The sequence below is a fragment of the Apteryx mantelli genome, chromosome 1, assembly GCF_036417845.1.
Source record: "Apteryx mantelli isolate bAptMan1 chromosome 1, bAptMan1.hap1, whole genome shotgun sequence".
Lineage (NCBI taxonomy): Eukaryota > Metazoa > Chordata > Aves > Apterygiformes > Apterygidae > Apteryx > Apteryx mantelli.
Window position 1 is genome coordinate 114751860 of NC_089978.1, and position 24545 is coordinate 114776404.

General features: G+C 35.7%; 1 protein-coding gene across 1 annotated transcript in view; it reads right to left on the reverse strand.

The window, feature by feature from the left end:
- Positions 1-24545, reverse strand: part of ROBO1 (roundabout guidance receptor 1) — a 744575-nt gene that overhangs the window by 628855 nt on the left and 91175 nt on the right. The gene's annotated exons all lie outside the window — the stretch shown is intronic.

Consider the following 24545-nt stretch of genomic DNA (forward strand, 5'->3'; position numbering starts at 1 on the left):
TGATAGGACTGAACTTCAGACAGTATTAAAAATGTTACTACACTAGAGATATATATGTACGTATAATAATGTTCTTTGTCTTGTTCTATATGCCTTTCCTAATAATTTCTAACATTTGATTTGCCTTTTTTTTTTTCTCCTCCTTGTTGCTACTGAGCATTGAACTGACACTTTCATAGAACTATCTATCATAACTCCAAGATCTCATTTCCATGTGATAATACTCAGCTAGGAAACTATCATTACATACGTAAAGTTAAGATTGTTTATTTCCCATGTGCGTCACTTCACATTTATCTAGACTGCATTTCATCTGCTATTTACTGAAGTCACATAATAAGGTAATACCTTTTTTTCAGTTCATCATAGTCAGTCTTTGTCTTTACTACCTTGAAATCTTTGTATCACCAGTAAATTGTCTACTCATACACACACTCTTTTTTCAAATTATTAATGAAAATGTTGAACAACCCAGACTCATGCAACTCTGCTTGTGACCTCCCTTCTCTCTCAAGAGTGACTATTAATTCCTACCTTCTGTTTCCTGACTGACTTGTGTCTGCTTGGAGGCAAAAATTCTGTCTGTCTTTTTCAGCTCTTCCTCTTCCCCTTCCTTCTTTCTTTGCACAAATCCTCAACTTGATCATATGTTATGCTACACTGTTGTCCAGATGCACTTCTACAATTAAACACAAACAAAATCTACAGCTGAAATGAGTGACTTCTGGGCAGAAGGAGTGTTCTGTTGATACTGCTCACACAGAAATATATTAAAAAAACACAAAAAACTAACTCTCTGAATGCAAATGAACAGGTTCCACTGAACACATTTTCTCAAAACTATTATGAAAAAATATATTTTATGTCCGTCAGTTGAATACATACAAAGGAAATCTCCATGTCAGAATTAATGAGCCTGAAAAAGACTGGCAGCAGTTGTAATCCACTATTATGTTACAGATTCTGGATATTTATTCTGTGAAGAGTGGAAGTGCTGCATCAATGCAAATTATACTTTTTCCCCTCCCTTGATGCCCTGCCAATTCCTTAAAAAGAGTTACACTTAATGTCAATCATATTCCATCTGTGTATTTTTTGAAAGTGACCAACTCCAGCTTCAATAAACGCTTATTAAAACTAGTCTGAATAATTTTACAACAGAATTCAAGTGTATGTAAATAGACATTAATAATATGATTGACCCTTTCCCTCTTTGGCTTTTACTTGGATAGTCACAAGTCTTTCTACTGACATCTATTTACAGTAAGTGCTATGGGATAAAAAAGGAGATTACTTTTCCTATTCCTCTGCTCAGACACTGACTCTAAAGATAGAATGAAGATACCTAAGGCTTCTCAGCCAATAATTGCTATCTGCAAGTGAGCACAGAGTAAAGCAGTTTGCTTCCTTCCTAAGTAAGCAATTTAATTAGCTTAAATGCAGGAATTAAACTGCTTCATGAGGACATGTAAAGTAGTATACTGCTACTCCCATCTTTTTTCCTTTCTTTTGCTCTCAGTCCCCTCCTCCTCGACTTTCTAGAAAGGGTACATTTGAGTAGTGGTGTTCTTCTCTTTTTCACTATGGGATCAGTAAAGCTCTAGACCTGTACAATCCATCCTACTGTTTCCAGCTGTTAATTCTAATACTAATATGCATCCATATGTGTATACCAGCTTGTTGATATAAATAAACTTTAGACTGGGATGACATACACCCATCCTGCTCAATGAAGTGAATTAAAAAGAAAAAAATTCACTCAGAATGTTAAAATACTCATTTTTGACTTATCTGAGCACACCCTTTATTTCTGGTAAATGTAACATATACTTCCAAAACTCATGAAGTACTTTTTTTTTTTTTTTTTTAAACCCCATTGAGCACTTGAGGTCTTTAGTTATCATAGGTATTTCTGCATATGTATGAATAGGTTTTGGATGCCATTTTGGAAGTTCTTTTTATATCTTCCTCACACTTTCCTCTGCTTGCTATTCAAACATCATTGAAAAAGTGCTGAACTAACTGACATTTGACACTTCATTTCAAATACTCTACTGTAACATCTTATACATACATCTCACATTTGTAGAAAGAAACAGGAATTATGCATCCCCACAATTTTAAGAATTTTCCTATGTGCTCTGTCCACTGATTTTGAAAATCTGACCATACCCCCAGAAAAAGTACTTAAAAATGTTTTAGCTTATCAGCTCTTTTCTTGCTACTCTCTTAATTACATTTTGCTAGCAATCTTTCATTGCTCCCTAACTCTACTGGTCTACAGCAGCAGTTTGGATCACTGAAACTACATAAACTGAGTAAGAACACAGACAATGCAGGAGTTGAAGTGCAAATATTCTTATGAAGACCAAACTTTCTCCTCTGTGCATAAACTATCAAAGGAAATAGAACAAGCAGCAACACAAATATGTTAAACACAGCTGTGTGAAATCTGAAATAATGATACAAAGATTAACTTTAAAAATTGTTTTAAAATGGCCATAATAAAATCTGCTACACAATGTACAAAAATCTGACAACAGAGCAGAAAAGCAATAAAAGAAACTTCCCTTCCATTCACAGACACATCCTGAGTCTTATGAGAGAGCATACACATCCTTCACTTGAGATCTCCTTTTAAGTCCTAGAATTAAAAGGAAAAGATGAAAGAGCCTATCCCGTCAGCCTTTCCCCACCCTGTACATTAGGGCGGCCACCGTAGGTAAACTGAAAGATGCAGTATTTCATTCAATTAATTTCACAGCATGAATAAAAGAAAATGGGTCATGGTAGCAGAGTAGTAAGTCTGTAGTCTTTCCGTTTATTTTAATGAACAAATAACATGGGTTGAGATAATTTAGTATTTCACAATACAACCACCATCCAAACCTATTATACATGTCTCCTTTTATTAAGGATATGGATTAATCATCAGTGAGGTATCATTATCTTTTTGATAAATTACAGACCTGTTTTGAAAAGACTGTGTGTGACAGATGATTGTATTTTGACAGACCACATAAGTTGCTATTTTAACACTAAAATATATATTATTAATATTATATATTATATATATTAAGTAAAGGTACTTAAAAAAAAGATTAACTATTGTAAATACTACAGAAATTTTTTCTGACACTACATATGAATCTACATTACCATGCTGGTTCACAGCAGAGTCATGATCCATTAAGGTGTAGCCAGGCTCTTTACATTGGTGCACAGACAACACAAATTGAAATGAGATTAAAACGAGATGATCAGACTGGATATATGGAAAGACTTTTCACCACGGGGACAGTCAAATAGTGAAACAGGTTGCATAACCAAAGAGGTTGTGCAATCTCAGTCCTTGAAGGTTTTCAAGACTCGACTGGATAAAGCCCTGAGCAAGCTGGTTTGACCTCGTAGCTGACCCTGCTTGAGGGTTGGACTCGAGATCTCCCGAAGTCCCTTCTAACCTCATTTATCCTACGAGTCTATGACAGTCCATACTGTCTACAAGCTGGTTACATTACTGTTATGCTCCTATCTAGAGCATAATCTTTGCTTCTTTTCACAAGACAACTGAGGTCTTAGGTGGTAAGGTGTGCACGTGCACAGGCGCGCACACACACACACAGGCGCACACACACACACACAGAGTACTTTCATGGTTCCTGGTGCAACCAGTGCACTCCAAGGATACCCTTCAGCCTCTCAAGGAGCACACGGCTGATGCATGCTCCTTGACCAGGAGCATGAGTGCAAGTTTGAACACTGCTACGAAAGACTGCACAGACACAGTCTACATGCACTGAACTGGAATTATGGAATACAGTTTTCCAGATTTAATCTAGTTTGTAACCTGTATGCACAATTCAACTTGTCAAGCGTAAGGAAGGATCAAATCTTGACAACTAAAAATGGCATGGATGAAGGAAAACACAAGCATTTCACAAGCATTTCAGAACAGTGTCATCTAACCCATTCGAAATAAAACAGCATGTGTACCCTCCTTGCTCTGGTTCAGATCATTACATCCCTGTTCATCTCTGATAGAGAGATCGATCATGGAACCGCTGTAAGAAATGAATGTAAATGCTGCAATGGCAGCAGCTTCATCTGATTTCTTGCACTTTACTACATGAATTCCTCTTCTATTTACACTTTTGTAAAGACCATCATAACAAGTTTAAGCTCTAGTGTTTGCAAACACTAATTATAATTTGCTCAGAAGTATACAGTAGGTACTGTGTTCTGACTGATGTTACACATGTATTGAAATACACAGGACTTAACTTTAACAGAAAGACTACCTATAAATATCCTGTCATTTTACTGTGTTTTGATACCTTCTGGGGAGCATATCTGAATATTAAAAAAACATGAATAAAGTATTAGTATGTTTTGGAAGGAGATTTCCTTCTGTATGGTGACTTCACACTGAGTCAGTGGACTAAGAAAATACAAGTGTAAGACTTAAGCTATATCATGGATAACATTTATAAACATGCCAATTCTCTCCAAACTTTAGCTGGATAATGAGGTCATTTTATAGACTGGAATCAGTTATCTGACAACGTAAGAAACATGCAACACAATAGTATTAACAGGGATCATAATGGAACATATTCTGAATCCTCAAATTGGCAATAAAATATATTTTTAAAATGACTGTATAGATTATAGATCAGTGAACATTTTGGAAACAGACATATGAAAGCAATCAATAGTATTCCCTCACATTTTTAGGGATCTCCTTTCTATATCTAACTTTCTTGCTTTTAGCTTGAGTGATTAATATGTTGTTACTACCCAGTATTTCATTGCTACCTTCTGCAAATAAATTTTCCATATCTTTCCATTTTATGCTGCTTCATCCACAGCTGGAAAGTGCCCAGCTAAAAGACTGCTCTTCATTCTTTCCTGCCTCTTCCTTATCCCTCGCTGCATTTACAGGAAAGCAAGTGCAGAGAGTACTTTCTCCAGGATATACATAATTACACCTAACAAATCCTAAATCTGAACTCGATTCATTTCACTGCTGCATTCTACAAGCACAGTGTTCATCTCATAGCTTTGGTATCTTTTAGATTGAATTCTTTTCTGAAGTTTGCTCTGGGATTCAGAATCTATTAAGATATTTAAATTTACATAATTGCTATTTATATGAAAAGCTCAGGAAACAGAGTTCCCAAACTCTGTCTCACAACCACATCCTGCTGAGTCATGCTCTGAAACCCTAAGCTATCTTGTAGGTTCACCGTGATAATCCGATAGAAACTTAGCTGGTAGAAGTGTTATCTCACATTTAGTGAGGCTCTTCACAGCGGACAACTATTTCAACAATGGGCTTCACACACATAACATTTTATACCATTTCAAAGACATGCACTTATGCTGGGTTCTTATTTTATTCACTTTCTGGCCCATAGGTCATCTTCATTTCTGTTGCTGTTCTTTCAAAAATACACCCATATGAGAGCTAGAAGAATATTTATTTGTGATTCAGAATAGATTAAAAAAGGTTTGCTTGGCTATGAACTCCAAACACCTCTGTAACATGCACCTCCTTCTTGCACAGTTGTCTGAATGTAAAGTAGTTGCCTGAGTTACTGATGCCTTTTGATGAAAAAGTATTAAAAAGATAGACTTGTGAGAAAAACTCAATGGCTGTGTGACATGTTTGAATTGTACTTTGTGAGCTAAAAAATCTCCGAGAGGCACGCTGGAGGTTAATTCATGTCACCATATATGTCACCATTCAGTGCTGAATCCTTTAGTTAATGTTCTTTTTACTTCATTTTTCTCTTAGAAAGTAAATGTATTATTCCTGGGGCTCCATATTTCTTTTCCTCTTCTCTTGCCTGTGGGCTACGATTCTAATTCTCATATTGGATCTATTCACTGGCATCTGAATTTTCTTTTTGACAGCTTGTGAGCATGTGCCACAAATACTGCTATAAGGATACAAGCTCCATCATTTCTTTCCTTGCTTTCATCATTTCTTCTCTATCCTCTCTGGCATACCTCCATGCTCTCTACTGCTTTTTTTTTTTTTTTTTTTTTTTTTTTTTAAGTAATTTCACAAACATCTTTAGTAAAAACCTCTCAGCTCTTTATGTAGCTACTTCTCCTTTCTCCTAATTAGTAATCCCCACAATACATTTATTTTGTGTTCTCCTTGTTCCTACTAAGTTCAGAAAGCAAGACTTTCACTAAATTTGTTGTTCCTTTCAATGGATGTTGCATTGAAAACTAGGACATGGCAATTTCACAGAATATATGACACACCAACAACAGATTCTCTGCTCTTCAAAACCTACTCTGCCCATCATAAAACTTGATTTTACTTGATGGACCTTCTGCAGCTGTGCAAATTTCAGTCTTACACAGTTCCATTAATAACAAATCGGCAGAAGCAGCATTCAGTACCTCAAAAGCAAAACTCAAAAAAACAAAACCTTTATAGAATGAATTACCATTGAGAGATGATGAAATTGGCAGATTGTCTGCAATGAAAATCATCCATCTCCTCCCTTTCACTGCCAGTACCTTAACTGGGATCTTTGTTTCCTTACTCAAATGAGAGTTTGAAATTTGATGACTCAATTGTGCAATATATTTTTCAGAAATCAGTAATTCAGCATTTTTTATTCTTAGGTATGGAAGCTTACTGCTAGAGCAAACAACTATACTATATTACAGCCCTAACAACTAACAGATAATATCTGAACCGTGTTGTGGCGATGACTCTTATCTGTAAATTAAAGAGGCTTTAACAATGGGGAAATAAAGTCACCGTTACAGATGTTTGTGTAATAAACAGTATCAAAGGCATCACAATAATAGTATGTATATTTTTATTATGCCTGCACTGTTTGGTGACAACAACTACATCTATAACTCACAAAGTGTGTGAAAATGCAAGAGCAATAAAATACTGAACTTATCAGGTTGAACCATTAATCATAAAATCAATTTATGGCAATAAATTGTAAAGGATTGTGACCTTCCTTGGTCCCATAAGCCCAGAGATAAGCCACTGGATATTTGCAGGCTCCAGGGGAAAGCAAGTATTTCTAAACAACAATATAGAAAACATTACATTTCTAAATTCCAACTCATTTTAATGAACCATTCTGGGTTTTATAAAGCATCGTAGGCCTTTGATAATCCATATGAGGAATCATGAGTAATTTTAAGAATATCTTCTAAACCTTTCCAAGTTTGGCAGGGAGAGTAGGATGAAGAAAAAAAAAAAAGGCAAGATTATCAAGAAATTAAACAATACTGTGGGAGTAAAATATCAATATGCAAAATTATGCAAATGTTATCTGTTTGTCCTACAAATTAGAGAACTGGGAGATGTTTGTAAAGTTGGAATTTGAAGTTTTACTTTCGTGCTTATGAAACTAATAGAATGGCATTGGAATTTCATGCAGCATTCAAAATGAAGTATTTCTCTATGTATTCTTTCTCAATTTAAATTTAAATTAGTTCAATTCTTTCCAATTCTAATTTAAAAAAAAATTTTCCCATACTTTCTTTTTTGAAGTCCTTCACTGGAGCAGAAGTCTTGATCTGACTGGGCATACTCTGTACCTAATTTTATTTTTTTTTTAAATAATTTTAAAACAGTTTGATAAATGAAATCACAGCACAAACCAGAGTTTTAAATGCCATCTGAAAGGAAAAGATTCTGATTATCTCCTCTAACTACCATGCAGAAAATAAACTTTCTGCCATTGCCAATGTAATTTAACAGCAAAGGTTGCTTCTGCAGTGTTCTGTTCCCCTGCCATCCTTCAATGAAACTCTAAAAAGATTAACCATGATCTCATATCCATCACACTCGCATAATTTCTTATACCAACACTACTTCTGAGAAAAAACTATCATGTCCTGCTCTCCAGTATGTTGTTCCAAATCCCTCTGCCACTTCCTTAGTTATAAGGATGTAATTAGTTGCGGTGCTGTATTGTAAACAAATCATATTACTAATCTGGTTTACTTCATAACACCACAAGTAACTTATGCTGGCACAATTGAAGTTCATGCAGAAACAACTATGTGGGGCAAAAACTTCTTAAACTATTAATGCCTCAGAGAGAAAAAAATAAAAATAAATACGTGGAACCCTGCCCTCAGGAAGGGCTGAATGGTTCTGGCAGAAGCAATCAAAGTAAATTAACCTGAAGAAGGTTGAGTTTTCATACAGGCATCCGCATCGAGAATACATAGAGAGTATTTTATAACAGAAAGTACCAAGCAACCTTCAAAATAGATAGTGATTTCAACATCAAAACTAAATTGAACATAGGATATTAAATATATGTATTTTCTTCATTTAAACAGCAAGTTATCTGTGAAACCCCCAGCATTTTGGAAATGACAGGACTACAGTTATTTATAAAGCTTATTTCTTTGCATTATTTTCTTCTGTATATGCATTGCTGTAATCTCTATTCACACAGTAGAAAACCTATTTCAGTGCACAGGCTGAAAACTGCCCACTGAAGGTCTAGCTGCAATGTTTCATTTTGTCGTCACCTTTAAAAATGTGAACCAATGCTTTATTTATTATCCAATGCAAAGTTCAGTAATAATTTCCTCTGGTGGTTCCTACATCATTCCCTTAAACTACATCCTTAGTCATTTTTTTTTTAATCCCAAGAAGGAGAAAAGAGTAGTCATAAAGAGAAATAGCTGGCAATTTAATCACCCTCTTTTTATACACATTCTGTGACAAAAATAGGATAAGGCAAATTAGAATTATACTCAGAGAGCCTGGGGGAATCTGAGGTGTGTAAAAAAAATTACTTGATCCATACTAGAGCAATTGATGTCAAGGTTGCTTCACAATGTTGGTACTACTTCATATACAGCGTACATATTTCCTATTTCAACAGAAAAGGAGAATGTAGTTATTAGCTTGGAGACTGTAGCTGGATTATTTGCTGTGAAGATTCTGCAGTATCTAGATGAGAAAAAAGGACTTGCCTTATCGGATCTAACATTAGGCACTCACCAGCTATCATTAACGGTCCCTTCTTTAGTCAACAGGAAGACACAGGTAGTCAAGCAATAATTCAGCCCACTTCAACCTTGTCTGCAGAGAGACCCTACCCTCAGGTGTCTCAATTTAACATGTAAGTCAGCATGAATTCAGACCCTCAGGGTCTAGAAAAGGCAAGTTACAAACCTTCATAACCGTCTCCTACTTTATCTCCTCAGGCTTTGCATATTGCGCTTTTATGTTTCCTGAGACTGATTATCTGTCAGGCTCTGTGTCTGGATTTAAAACTCTAGGCTTAATTTCAGGAAGCAGATTCTATACCTTTTTTCCCCTTCTGAGACCTGGCCCAGCTGCTGAAGCTTGTGACTCCTGCTTCAAGTTAGTTGTTTTTTTTTGTTTTTTTTTTTTTTTTTAAATCAGTCTCTTTAGAGTCCCTTCCCAGAACACAGGAATATAATAAAGACCTTACAAAGGGTTATGAAATTCCTCTTTGACAGCACAAGGTCAAAACAATGCAATGAAATGTATCATGCATTCCCATAGCCTCGCTTACTTTTGAGAATATGGGGATCTTCTAATGAGTCGCAAATACTTTCCTTCTCTGGACTAGAGCTACAAGCTTTCTATATAGTTTGGAGTTGCTATCCATAACACGTAGGGAAAGACTTTTCCTGTAAGAAAGCATCCTCAGTCATCTCATCAGCTTGACAATGGAAAAGGCTGTACATTTAAAATCTGATGAAGACTTTTATGCTATGCATAAAGTAATGGATCTAGCAGTACTTTTTCAGTCTGATCCATGCATCAGGCAAGCACCAAAGCCTTTATTCTAGGCTTTAGTTTTCCTGGAAAGAAAACAGGAAAAATGTGGGTTCATGAAGACAGCCACAGTATACGCTGTCTTGATCCTTGATTTGGATAATTATAGGAACAATATGTGTAAGATAAGCCACTGCATACCCACTATTTAGACTGGAGGCAGCCCAGTTGTCAAAGAGAATTCATACACCAAGGATGGGATTTATCTGACTGAAGGTAAATCCAAACTCCTTTAGTGAAGGGACAAAAACTGGCAATTGTGGAAAACAATCTCAAATATGCATATAGGACACATCAGTTATGCCCTGAATTGCCTCTCCTTGTTGAGTATAAAGTGATTAGAGCCTAAGTGATCAGCTCAGATACACTTATCTACCATATAGCATTATGTAACTGCATCCATGATGTCAGTAGGATGGATGAAGAACACTAAGCATCAGCACAAAAGAAAAAAATCCTACTTATTTGATGGGAATTCAACAGACCTGGACAGTGTGTTGGAAGCTTGCAGTGAGCTACAGAATACAGCACAGAAAAGCTTGTATTAAGAAAACCAGGAGTTCTTAGTTTTGAGAAGTTGTTCACAAATAATCTTTGTTCTGTTTGTAAATATTTGAGATTTTAAAAGTTTGTTGACAAAAGTTATGGTGTTGTTAGGCTGCCACTTCTGAACAGTTACATGCAGAGTTTTGTACAGAGTAGCACCAAAGCTTAGTCATGGGTAAAATCTTATTGAGTTTTTCCTCCAAAATACTGAAAACACAAGATTCAGGCCTGTGAACAATAGATATGGTAGGATATTACAAAGTTTAGAAGTTCTCTATTTTATTAGCATCCTCATGGCATGCTATACTCCCAAGTATCTGAACTTCAAAACCAGTAAATTTAGCTTTACCCCATGCAAGTAAGGTATTATTTCTTGCATCATACAGCTGGAAAGGAATTGAGGCCTACCATTCAAAATCATCTAGAACATCCACCAATTTTGTACAGATAAACTGAGATACGTTAAGTCTTAATTTTTTAGGCTTATTTAATGCTCCATTTTTTTTGTGATGAAAATTTCAATTGCATTTGATTCTAACAGTAAAGGCTCAGAGTTGCTGGAAAATCCAGCCCTGAGAGTAGAATTAGGCAACCCATGAAACAAGGTGTGGGCTACTAATAGCATTCTGTCAGTATTTTGTTTGAAGCCTCTTAAGCAGCAGCACTTAGGAAACCTGTGGCAGATGCATGGATGGATTCCAGTTCTCTATGGCAGCACAGTAAACAAGACAGGCACTATAAAAATGGCAGTATACAATGTTACCCTGACATGGTCCAGAAGAAAAAGAAATTGTTCCATAAGCATTAAGTCTAAAAAAGCATAACCCTCTATTCTCTTACATTCTCCCACCATGGTAATTCCAGATCTTTATGAAATACCCTCCAAAATCTTCTCAGAAGTGACTCCACTTCTACTTCAGTTCCTCTACACCCCCTCTGCATATTTTCTCTTTCTTCCTTCCTTTGCTGACCTCCGTGTGCCCTCATTACATGTGCCCAAACTCCCAACATGTACCATGGCTCATTCTCTCACACATATGCTAATGAGCAGTACATATCTGGGGGTACAAATCTGGGTGTCTTTCTCTACATAGCTGTCAATTCTCACAGGAATTTCACATCTTTGTGAACTCTCTTCTTCTGTTAAGTCCCTAAAAATTGGTCAATGGATTCAAAGATTACTGAAGGAAAGAGGTTTAAAAAAAATGGTAGAAGAGTGGACAAACTTATTTACATGCAGACTTACTGTGCCTATCTCCCATATAAGTTAAACTAAGTTAAAAAGATGACAACAACCGTATATATGCAAAAAGATTTCTAGGATACATGCAAAGTATTATGGTAGAGAGTAGTGTATCTGCAAAGGAGTTTTGAGATTATGGACATACAGGTGCTATCATGAAATGCTATCTTATGATTTACTAAACAGGATAATAATATGGAGTAAATAAGAACACAGTGTGGATATACTCAACTGACACAGATGCCACTCATTCAGCATTCTCAACTTCAATACTGGTGATGGTTTCCTCATAACATTTAGTTTTGCAACTCCAATGTTCTTTTAATTTATTGTGTGCCATTTCTTTGGCTTGTCCTCTTTCTGCCCTTCATCATGAGGAACTAGACAGCCTCAAAGTATGAGGTCCAGGGGTGTTTCCTAACTCCTGGGGCTGAGCGAACATCTGAACAGCATCTTGCAGATCCCAAGAGATCCCAACATGAGAGGCAACACGGTAGCTCCCTCTCTGCACTTCTCCTGCAGTATGAATGAGGCAGAGATACAGATCTCTTCAAATGATCTACCAGAGAAACCCAAGCACAAATAGGATATCACTCTCTGAAGGTAGTAAAGGATGAGACTTCCCAACTTTATTTGCAGGCTCTTAGGACTGCTGTGCTTACAAATCATGTTATTCTGCCCCAATCCCTCTCTGTCCTTTTCCTTCTGTCCTTGTCCCACTCTGTCTTTTCGCCATCAGATCCAATTTCAGGGTAGGTTCTCTTTATTTTCCTAATTCCTTATTTCAAACATCCTCTGACTTTTTTCCCCACATCATCTTCATCACATCGGCTCTTCCAGCCGTAGCTCCTTCCTGGCTACTTATTTGGCATCCCTTTAAGAGAATAAAGGATTAGGTACAGGGTCTTCCTGATCATTTTACCAAGGTCCAGCTCCTATCCTTCTGGAGCAATGATCACAGGGGAAGTCTTGCTCATCCTTTGCAGTCTGAGAACTTCAAAAGAATCTTTGTCAAATTCCACCAATATATCAACTGTCAAATCCAGTATCAGCTGCTGAAAATGAGATTTCAGGGGCTTATACAACTGGAGTACATTTAAGTGATGTACTCCAAGACAAGCCCCACTGCCAAATTTCAAGTTCCTGCTCCAAAATATCAAATACGTACTAACAGGGGCCAAAAAGTCCTTTTTTCTGATCTCTTCTTGAAGAAGAAAAAAAAAAAGCCGAACCACTTCTCTTGCATTAAACAAACAAATGAATTTGGTTCACCTGGAAACACAGAAAATTTCAATCCAAATGATTAAGTTTGTCAAAATGTAGGTCCTATAATGGAAACTGTTAATCACACAGTAATGTTCACTGCTTAATCATTACTAAAGACTCAGATAAACATTCCAAGTGATCAAGAACTTTGCTGTATAGCTGGAACTGAATAAGACAAGAAGGAATGACAAAATAATTGCAGAAGTATAACAATTTCAGGCTACTCTTGTATATTTGACTTGCTTTCAGCAGACAAAAGAAAAATAGAGCAAATATAGAAAATATCCACGAGGCAGAAGTGAAGAGTTCTGCAGAGAAAAGGCTGTAAGGCATTCTTTTAGAGTTGCAGAATGAAAAATGATAGTCTAAATATATCAGAATAGCTGCTGATGTACCTCTATAAGACTGCATAAACACAAATATTAAAACAGGAAGTAAGAAGGATTCAGTAGGAGAAAAAATCAGATTACATAACTCTTCAATTTGACAGAAGTCAAATTATTAGCAAGTCTTAATGGTGACTGAGAATACCCTGTGGCCCTTTAATGAAATTCATTATTTTGGCACTGCAGGATTAAAATATTGCTTACGATTTGCTACAAACATGAAACAGTAATACTTGTGTCATCATCTATCACATATTCTATATACTAGGCCTAGAATGGAGCAGTTTTACTCTAGATCTTCCTTCCATTTCAGTGTGGAACACATATCCTTTTATCAATTACAACAATATAATTGCAGTTACCGCATATAAAATACAGGCTTTTAGTCCCTCTTGAAAACAGGACAGACTAGATAGCCTCTATTTCTAGTATCAATATTCTGTCCATCTCTCTGAATTAGCAAAATCAACTGTTCTGCAAATGATAACCAATGTATTTCACTTTTTTTTTTTACAAGGTGACTGTAATCCAGATTGATTGGCGTTTCTGCAGTAATAGAAAGGCTAAATATTTTGAATCAGAACGCAAAGCCAGCCTTGACACTGACTGAACACTTTCATAAGCTATGACTGACCTCAAACCATCCTTTTTCTCACTGTACTTAATTCCCTTGAAATAGTAGATGATTCAGACTTTCCTGCTAACACACATACAACTTTTTCTTGCAATGTTTCCTGTTAAAAAAACCCTCTATACAGTTTTTCAAAATATACAGGAAAGAAAAACCTTAATAATGGAATACGGAGAAATAGTAATTTGAATCCAACTTCATTACAAGTTATATTATAACTTTATAAATGTTTACAATAGGATAAAACGCTATGAAATCTCACAAGAAAAGTAACACCACCAAATAAAGACAGCAGACAGTGACAGCACAGCAGACTGCAATGTAAAGTCAAGGTCCCAGGCTAACTTTAAATAAGCTAGCTCTGGTCCCAGAAGTAATCCAGCCATGACAGCAGGGAGCTCAATTCAGGCAAACTTAGTGAATACTGGAGAGAGATGAACTTAAGGTAACATTTGGCCTATGTAGTAGGGTCTTTTCAAAGACAGAATAGTTTTTAAAAGATACATTATAAAACTATAGAAAATAAACCAGGTAGATATTAGTCATATGTCTTGTTCCCATTCCCCAATTTTGTGCATTTTAATTCAAATTTGGATTCAGAACTGTCTGTACATTTGGAAAGTATAGGACAGAGCACCACCAAATTCCAAATGCCATTTTTAACCTGCGTGTTAAATTGCACTGATTTACTTACAAGACCAATCCAAACTACCTTGTTCAATCCAAATGCTGAAGCAAAGATACTGTACAAAACTTTCTCCCCTGCAACAGATCTAATTTAAGAATAGAAACAACCAATCCACAAGTGCTATATCAGAAGCAGGCCACCAAAGTTCTGAAATTTAAAAATGGGGAGTAACTTTGTGCAAAGTTGGTTGAAGTAAACCTAAAGTTTATAGTAAAGCAGTGACAGGTATTTCAGATTGTATACAAATTAAAAACTGAAGGATGTAAAGCTGTTTTATCAGATGTTAAAAACATTTGATAAAAGCAAATAAAATAATAAAATACAGGAAATAAACCAGTGGGAACTGGAGAACAATGAACTCACACGCAGCCTATCAGAGAACAGACTGAAGAGGCAACTGAACACATGCAACCAAGAGGTAATTTAGCTCTTACTTAACCCTGTATAAACTTTCGATAAACTCCAAAATTTCCCACTTTCTCAGTGGAAGATGCAGTCATGAGCATCCACAGGCTACATCCTCTCTGTTAGCTCCAATTCTGAACTAGTCCTGATTTAATAGCCAGATAAAATCCACCTTCATCAGCTACCGTTCACAAGCAAAGATGCACTTAGAAGTGTTCCCAAAAGAGACAGCAGAAACTGATTAATAGAATTTGCTGTGGGTACTGTATTTTAAAAACCCTTACGTTTATTTAAGTATTACGGGCCAAATCAGCAAAGAAGCTTAAGGCTGTGCCAAATTTTAAGCACTAAACTATCCTAGAAATATTAGTTTAACATACAATTAAAGATAGGCATATGCTTACAGACATCACGCAATTTCGAAAGATCGTGACCAATTCTGTGCTAGTTTGGTACCATATTTTTGTATCAGTGTTAGTGGATATAATAAAATGTGTTTTATGAAATGGTATTGTACATAAACACAATCTTTAATTTTGCATGTACCTATATAACTCCTCCAAATGGATGTAAAGTGAACTGGAAATACTTACTGTGAGTAGGGAGTATTCTAAGTAAAATCTTGATAGGAATAACTGATGTATTTTACAAAGAAAAGAGAAAGGAAGGAAGAAAAAAAGCCATCCTTATGTTGGGAACAATTAACCGCCTTTTTATTTTCATATATTAGAAGTGTGACCTTAGAGGTCACATCAGCTGCATGTCAAAATGAAGTAGGCATAAGCCTCACTCATCTATGATCTAGTTTCAAAAACAAGTTATAAATAATATCATTAAATTTTACCCTTAGGGTAATGCTGGGGAGAAGAAAAAAAGACAAAGGAAAAAAAACACCCACAGTATAATTAAAGAAATGTCTAACCATGGAAGCTTAACAGTAAATGGCTAACTAGATGTGCTTCACAGCACTGTTAAGGTGTCTTATCTTCATGATAGCCTGTAAAAATGCCTTAAGCAAAAATCATTTTAAAAGGACAGGTGTTTCTTTGTTTTCAGACAACAGAGGAAGCACAGAAGACTGATTTAGTATTAGCAGACATAGAATATTTGACCTGTTATTTTGACAAGTAATGTACAATAATTAATGTAGGAAAAATATTTTAGCTGTTATTAACAAAAATATAAGCTTTCTTAAAGTCATGGTGATATATACATACTTTTATTGCTTAGTCTAATTTATCAAATATAAAATATTTACTCCTCCGAATATGAACTGTAAGTTTCTCCCGGGATCCAGGTAATAGGTGGTGATTTTAAACTGTATTTGATAAACATGTATCAACTAACATTTAAAAAAAGTTAGAATAAATAACACAAAGCAACTAGTCAGATACACCTTCCTGTATGATACTTACAATAGATGTTACTGCCATAACTCAATAGTTAAGGTTGAGAAAGAACTTAAAAATATAAGCTTATATGATAATAGAATATATGCTTATATTAAAAAATAAGCCTTTTTTTGCTTTCATCACTTCCACTGGGCTTTAAAGTTCAGATTAGACAAAAGGTAGATATTTCCTGTGAACTTTGTGCAAAACTAAAGTGGCAGTCTCTGACAAAAGGACATTTTTCTACACATGCAGACACAGGTGTATATAAATCAACCATTGCCAAGGCAGCAGTTGTACAAATATTATATTAGACACTTATTAAAATATTTAATAAAGAATCTCTAAACACCCTACTTCACAGCATTGAAAATAAATTAGCAAGTGCAGATGTGCCTACGGTAACCACTTGAGTAGCCATACATGTGAAAACACACTTGTAAATTGTTACATTCTTCCACTGATATGACTGAAATTAGTTTTGTAATTAATGTTAAAAATATTAAATTGCTTTGAAGCGCTAACGGATTCATCATCTAAGATTACTGAATCATCACTTAGATTTAGATTATTGAATCTCTATGACTCTACGTCATTTTGTGCCGTACCTCTGTAACCAAAAATTGTTCTCAGAAAAATTGAGGAATTATGTAAAGAAAAACTTCTTAGTTTTAACATATGTAGAATAACTTCAGGTCAAAATTCTATTTATATTATCTGTAAATATATAGTTTAGCATGCATACATATAGCATTTGTGCCCATCTCTTCATTAACCATATGAAGAAACAGCAAACTTTATTGAAGAATTCAAGCAAATGCATTCTTAGATTATTATAGACAAACACCTTTACAGTAACCTTATCAACTTTGGAGTGTCAGTTATGTAAGTTAGGAGAGTTTTTCAGCATAATTTCGTAAGTTTATAATGCCTAGGAATAACTTTCAAGACCCGATTATGTCATTTCATAATTAGTGTATTTTTCTCTTTAAAAAGCTTCAGAATCAGGTCTTCATGTTAAAAAATATATATATATATATACACACACACACACACACAGACCAATCTAAACCATACTCAAAAAATTGATTTGCTCATCAGGATGTTTTATTTATATATAGAGAGAGATATAGATATAAATATTTCACACACACATATATACACACACTTTTTTTTAAGCACTTGATAGTCATTGTTGCCTTTTTTACTTTTTTTATTTTTGTAGGCAGCCTTTCCAAAACTTTAAGATAAGTTTCAGAGACTCAATGAATGCTCTGTCAGAGCATTCAAAACAAGTGGAATATTTTGAAGATAACAGGAGACAGAGGCTACTAGGGAAGAAAAACAGAGGAAACTCCCCTGGGATTACTTCCTCAAAAAGTAGAGGAAAAAAAAGGGAAACAAAGCAAAGTGCCCTTTCTTACATACACATACACACACACGCTGTTTATACAGTGGTCTACCTGCAGGCACAGTAATAGCAGCTGTAGCATCTAACCTCTATCAGTCATCATCTAGAACAGTGCCACCTTCTATTAACCAAGAAATAGGCGAACTAAAATTACCTATAGTGGTCTACGCAAGTCACTCAGTTTGCTCCAGTGCATTTTGATGACTTAATTAGGAGGAGAGAGCAGCACGTGTGGTCTTCCAGTCAGGTTCACCACAAAGGCCACATCATCAAAGCAGAATAGTTGTGTGTTCTACAGCTAGATTAAAAATCTGGATTTCTTCATTAAGTGTCTTGCAGCTGACTGTGCCTCTTAGTTTGTCTCCATCTATTCAGACAATTAAATAAAGTGTCATGCTTTATTTATTCCTTTTTAAAGGCTAATAAAGAAACAGTGAATTGAAGTACAGCTGGCAATCTTTTCATTTATTAAGACCTCAGCATACACAGTGACAATCTCTAGAAGGCAAGGCATGTGCTTCCCCCCCCACACACACACCTTCAATATTTGTCTTCTTTCAAGGCACAACATTTCTACTGACAGGATTTCCAAACCCTTGTCATCTTCACAAAAAAAAAAAGGGGGGGGGGGGACTAAGGTCGTGCCATAAAGCCAAGAAATGTGAAACAATCTGAGAACTTTGAAAATGTGTTGGCGTCAATCAAAATCGAAAAAGTAAGATATGACAAAACTGTAAAAATCAGCTAGCATGTATTGTATAGAATCAGAACCAATTTAGTCATAATACTACAAATCAAGAGTAAGAGCTACACATTTTTACTTCCACCAGCAGGGATGACTAGGGAAATTATGTGACCATTATGTAGTTAGATTAACTCAAATCAGTATATGAGATTTACTATACAGTTCCCATTTTCTGATAGTAAGAAATGATTCTCTCTTTTGTTATAAAGTAATCTGGTTTGCAGCCTCCTAATGGAAATTATACAAGCTAACATATGATTTTTCTTTGATGACAAATACATTGTATCGTAACATAAGGTGACCTAGCATTAATTCATAAATACTGGGATGCAAGAATATAAATTAATGCAAGATATTTTTTAAATAGCATATTACCCTGCACTTCAAAGACAACTGAATACTCCATGAGGTAATACAGTTTTTCAGTTTTAAGAGTTACCAGCTGAAAATTTTATGTAGTTACATATCTTCACAAAATTGTATACACCTGCATACAAATACATGCTGGTCAAATTGGATGTTTCAAAGTAGTGATAAGACCTCAGTTTGTACCTCTTTCCCTCTACAAAAGGTTATAGTATATCCTATGTTTATTGCAGGGATAGGAAGGAAGGAAAAGGCAGGCAGGTGCACACACACATGCGCACACACACACACACACACTTACTTTACATGGGAATGGATACCATTTTTCTCTTTTATCTCGTCTATTTTCTACAACCTTTCTGCTGTGAGATTCTTCTTTGTTAGGGGTTAGCCAAAAGGCGAAGGTATTCTTGAAATTTGAGTTGAAAAATATTTTCTGCCTTTTTTGAGTTAATTAGACATGGATGACAGAAACATCTTTCCACATGTTCTGCTGTGGAACTAAACTGGATTGACTTCAGCAAGGCTAAAACTGCCTGACTAGTTTCTCTGAATTTAACATTGAATACTGTAATCTACAAACCTGGGAGCACTTACAACTGGAAAGAACACATTGAATCATCAGCCATTACTAAACATCACTTACAGGTGCCATTTGTCTAAGTTATATTAAATTAGAATTGTAAAGATATAACTTATGGCCATGACTAACATTTCACAAAGCTTGTGAAAACAAAATTACAGGACAATGTGTACCAAAACATATTTCTTGCCACCTCAGTTTTTGTCAACAGAACCATTCCTCCAAGGTGATCCCTTCCAAGGTAAAAGGCATAAAGTGTATGATGGAAAGCTAAGAACATGACAGAAGCATCTGGGGTCCTGGTGGACAAGCTGAACATGAACTGGCAGTGCACCCTTGCCCCAGGGGAGGCTGCCAACATCGTGGGATGCATTAGTGAGAGCGTAACCAGTAGGTCAAGGGGAGACATTATTTCCCTCCACCTGGCATTTGTGAGACTGCGGACAGAACAGCGTGTCCAGTTTTGGGCCACTCACTCCAAGAGAGGTATAGAAAAACAGGGGAGAGTCCAGAGAAGGGCCACTGAGATGGTCAGGGAGCTGGAGCATATGACATACTGGGAGGGTTGAGGAGACTGGGTTTGTTAAGCACAGAGAACTCAACGGGGGGATCTAAGTGTAGTCTTCAGCCACCTTATGGAAAGTTTTGCAGAAGTGAAAGACAGACTCTACTCAGAGGTGCACAGTGAAAGGAAAAGAGGCAAGGGTCACAAATTGCAGGACAAGAAATTCCAGCTGGATATTAGGAAAAAAAATTCATCTTGGCAGTGGCTAAGGTTATGCAAAGAGGTTATGAAATTTCCATCCTTGGAGATGTTCAAAACTCAACTGGCCAAGGCCCTGGGCAACCTGGTCTAACTTTGAAGACAGCATTGTTCTGAACCTTCTGCCCCCCACCCCCCCCAAACAACAACTAGATGTCCTCCAGAGATTTCTCCATTAATCTACAAGCGTACGTACATACCAGAACTACACACTAAGAACACTTCCAGTCCTATATCTATATATGAGCCTTTAATCAAAAGTAGTTAAAGGTTACCTTCATCCGGGCTCAGATCCAACTAAGAACATAAGTGGAATTTACATGTAATTTAAAAATTTGATGCTGTTAAGTCATAGATTCCTCTGTTTTTAGAATTTATATACCCTTGGCATATAAAGTGCTATTCCTGAGAAGGCTTGGCTTTACATCAGGTTTGAGCTTTTTGGCATCTATCCTTCAGCTTATTTCCTCTGTGACCTACAAACTTCACTGTCCTGTTCAGGCACTCTGAAACGCTCACTGGCTCATCACAAAACAAAAACAAAAATCAACAAAATCACCATCTTTTAGTTATCAGCTCAGTATAGATGAAATCTTCAATCTCTCGATTGAAGGGATTCAAATCCTATACCCTACTCCTTGAAAAGTATTAACAGAGAACTGGTCACTCTTGATCTCCTTGGCTCAATCTTTATGGTTCCTTTGCAGCTTCACAATTAGGGGCTTATATAGAATTTGAGCATCCAATTCTCTTTGCCTCTGAGCCTATGTCCAAAGACAACCAGTGGTTAACCCATGGTTTGAGTTGGGCTGAACATTTTATCATTGTTCTCGGAAAAAATGTAAAACCAATCAACTTCTTTAACTCAACTATTCAATGCCTTATTCAGAGCACAGAGATTTATTTTGGTTATTTCACTGAAAATTTATTCAGGCACTTTAAAAGCACAGAAAAATGAGTGAGCACACATTACATTACAAAAGACAGTCATCCTCTTTCTAAAGCAAGAGAGGAAGATCTTTAAGTGCTAGGAATTATTTTTTCAAGGTAGCTTCACAGGTTGCAGGAAACAGGGAATATAGAATTTGTCAAAATGTAACAATCATGCATATAAACACATAGTATCATATTCATATAACAAATTCGGTGGTTTGATAAGCAAGCAAAAAAGGAAACCTACAAATCTATAAGACATTTTCACTAGCCAGGTCTGAGATTCTTGAGGACTGAAAAGTTAAGAGTGATTTTAAAAATTACTACAAATAATCTGATAGAAAAGGCAGAACTTAATGATGCTACTGAATTTTGATTCATTTGATGAAAGCTCTGATGGAAAAGATTCCAGATTCTAATTATGATTGTTTACAGCTTGGTGTAGCCTCTAAGGTGGACACAGTGGGAAGGTGCCTACTCTAGTTAAAAGCTACGGGCAGTGGAAAAAGAAAATTTGCATTTATGGAAGTTTCATTATGAATAATAATTGTCAAGTGTTAAAAGAGGAAAAAAGCTAGGGTAGTAAGTCTATTTTATCTCGTAATGAGCCAAGAAGTATTAGGAAAAAGGAAATTCAAAATATTCTTGTCTACTCTGGGAGAGGTCAAATTCTGAGCTGGTTCTCTTCAAGACTTCAGTAAACTTCTATGATTATCAGAGAAGTTTTTTTTTAAACTTACACTAATGAAACATGTTTCTCAACTTTATATTTTGTTTGACTGGAATCTCCTAAAAGAAACTAATTTCCTGGGAAAAAAAATGTATTTTACACATTTAAAAATCCAAAAAAGTATCAGAAAAACAATCATTTTTACTGAAAAATGATGAAAATACTACAGCATTAGTATTTGCTCAGGCATTCATGACCACAGAGGTCTACAACTGTCTATCAAAACCTTTCAAAAAACTGTGTTCAAAAGAGGTTTTTTACTCGTCCTCCTTTCCCTAAAATCTACAAAGAATTCTGTTGCAAAAATCTACTAGTCTAGTCTACCAGAAGCATATGAAATTTGTCGTTCCATGCTTTTACAAGGCTTTCTTGGTCCAGGTATCTCTGTAGAGCTCAAGAATTGACTGAATTCCACAAATCTGGAATCTGTTCCAGTTCAGCATGGCATTTTCACCTTCCACAATACTCCCTGCTAAAGGACCTGATCCCAAGCCCAACCAAGCACATGAGGAATGCTCCTACTGCCTTTGTATCAGGCCCTAAATCTGAAAAGCTTGCACTCACTTCTATTGACGTAAACTGGCAAAAAAGTGTCCCAGCTTAAGCTATTAAAATCTTCTGCTGCAGGTGGTGTTTTGTTTTTTTTTTGTTGCTTGTTTTTTTGTTTTTTATTTTAATGCATTCTTGACAATGTGGTAACTGATAACTTAAAAAAAAACCTTCAATGACTTATCTAAAAAACATAGGGCTCAATGTATGCATCTATACATATACAGAATTAGTTCATGTCATGTTTTCTTAGATCAGTGACTTTAAAATCAACTATCAAGTTACCCAGCTTTTAAATATGCAGAGCAACTGGAAAGAAAAATCACATCTTTCTTAGATATGTTCAACTCTGATTAAATAAAGATGTGCCAAGGCAGAGATACTCTATGCCTCAGGAGACAGCCACAGTGGAACTGAGAGTGTATTTTATATGTGAATTAGAGGTAAGATGTAATGACACAAGATGAAAGGTTCAGCTGTGCTTTTAATAAAGGGGGGGAGACATTACTTCCCTGTGGACCCCATATGCAAAGGAGTGAGACTCAACAAGAATATATGAAAAGATTCAGCAAAAACTGCAATAAATGATTCAAAGTTATAAGATCATCATTTATATTCATCACATTTCACTGAAGTCAAGAATTCCAGTTTTGAGGTTAGGCTTTAAAATATTTCAGCTAGTTTATCGTATGAAATTACAGCTATATCATAAGTTGCAACAATTTTAGATTTTTAGGTAAGACAGAACTAAAGAGTTTGAAACAATAAAATTTCATTTTTTAAAGGTTTCACAGGGCAGATGGTATAGAAATAATTTCATTGAATGTGTTATTTTGAAAGCATGATCAGATTTTTATTGAAATAAAATAGTTACATTAGTAATATTATGTTCACAGGTTTTCAGCTGCTACCTTATGTGCTTTCTGCAGTCCTCAGTAAAAGCCGTTATCTACTGCTCTAATGATTTTTTTTTTTTAAGGATACAGCAGAGTTCCAAAGAAGCATCATTGCTTTTTTCCCATTAAATGGAGGAAAAAGTTTGAGATTTTGCACAGCTCTCTTTCTGTGCATTAAAAAAATTAAAGAGAGACATGCCTTTGTAAGTAGAAGATATGAAAAGAGCAAAATGAATGGGATGAACTGCTTAAAGAAAAAAAAAAAATCCTGCTTTATTTGATCTTTTGTGATAATCACACTTCTGGCACCCTGCCAGCTAGGCTGAGCACACTGATGTCTGGCCAAGGAAAGTAATCTCTTGGTTCAAGTCTGAGGTCTGTGATGAAAATTACAAAGCAGGGACAAAATAAAAATGCCACTTGTGATTTTATTCTGAAACTAATTTGATGGAAAAAGTAATACAATGTAAACAGCCTTTTTAGTAGAGTCTACAAAGCTATGACTAAACTGAAACCAATGCAAGTGGATGGAGGTAGCTATCATGAAAATACATTGGCATCTGGAGGCATTCCTTTTAAAAAGAGCTGTGGATGTCTGATAGGCAAATTGCTTTGAAATGACGTTTGAAGTCTGAGGTCAAATTTTTAAGATGATAATTTTAACTTACAATTTCTTTTATTCCATAGTCTTTTAGGTTCTCCTACATAACGCACTTGAAACCAATAACCACCCCCTCCCCCCCCCCCCAAAAGAGGTATCAATTAATTTCCTTAATTTACTTTCTATGGATTGCCATTCGTTATAGGTCAACATACCCTTGAGCGAAAAACCTTCTCTTTTCTCTTTTCTTTGAGGAGTCTGTATTTAAGCTAGTTGCTGACCGATATACAGACAAGAACTGTACAGGCACAGAATTCTCCACACATACCATATCCAGGTTATAAATCCAGCCAGTAGTCTTCTACATTGTTAATCAGATTCAAAACAGTAAAACAAAAAATCAGTATATCACTTTATTTTTTGTATGTCTATTGACACTTCCTACATTTTACTGAAAGGGTGTACATTAATAACAGTACCACTGAACGTGTGTTTCAGTTTTTAATAAAAAATATTAAAGATGATTCAGAATGACTCAGAAGCTGTTCTTACCAGTTTACTCTAAAAAAACAAAAAAACAGATTTTTGTTTC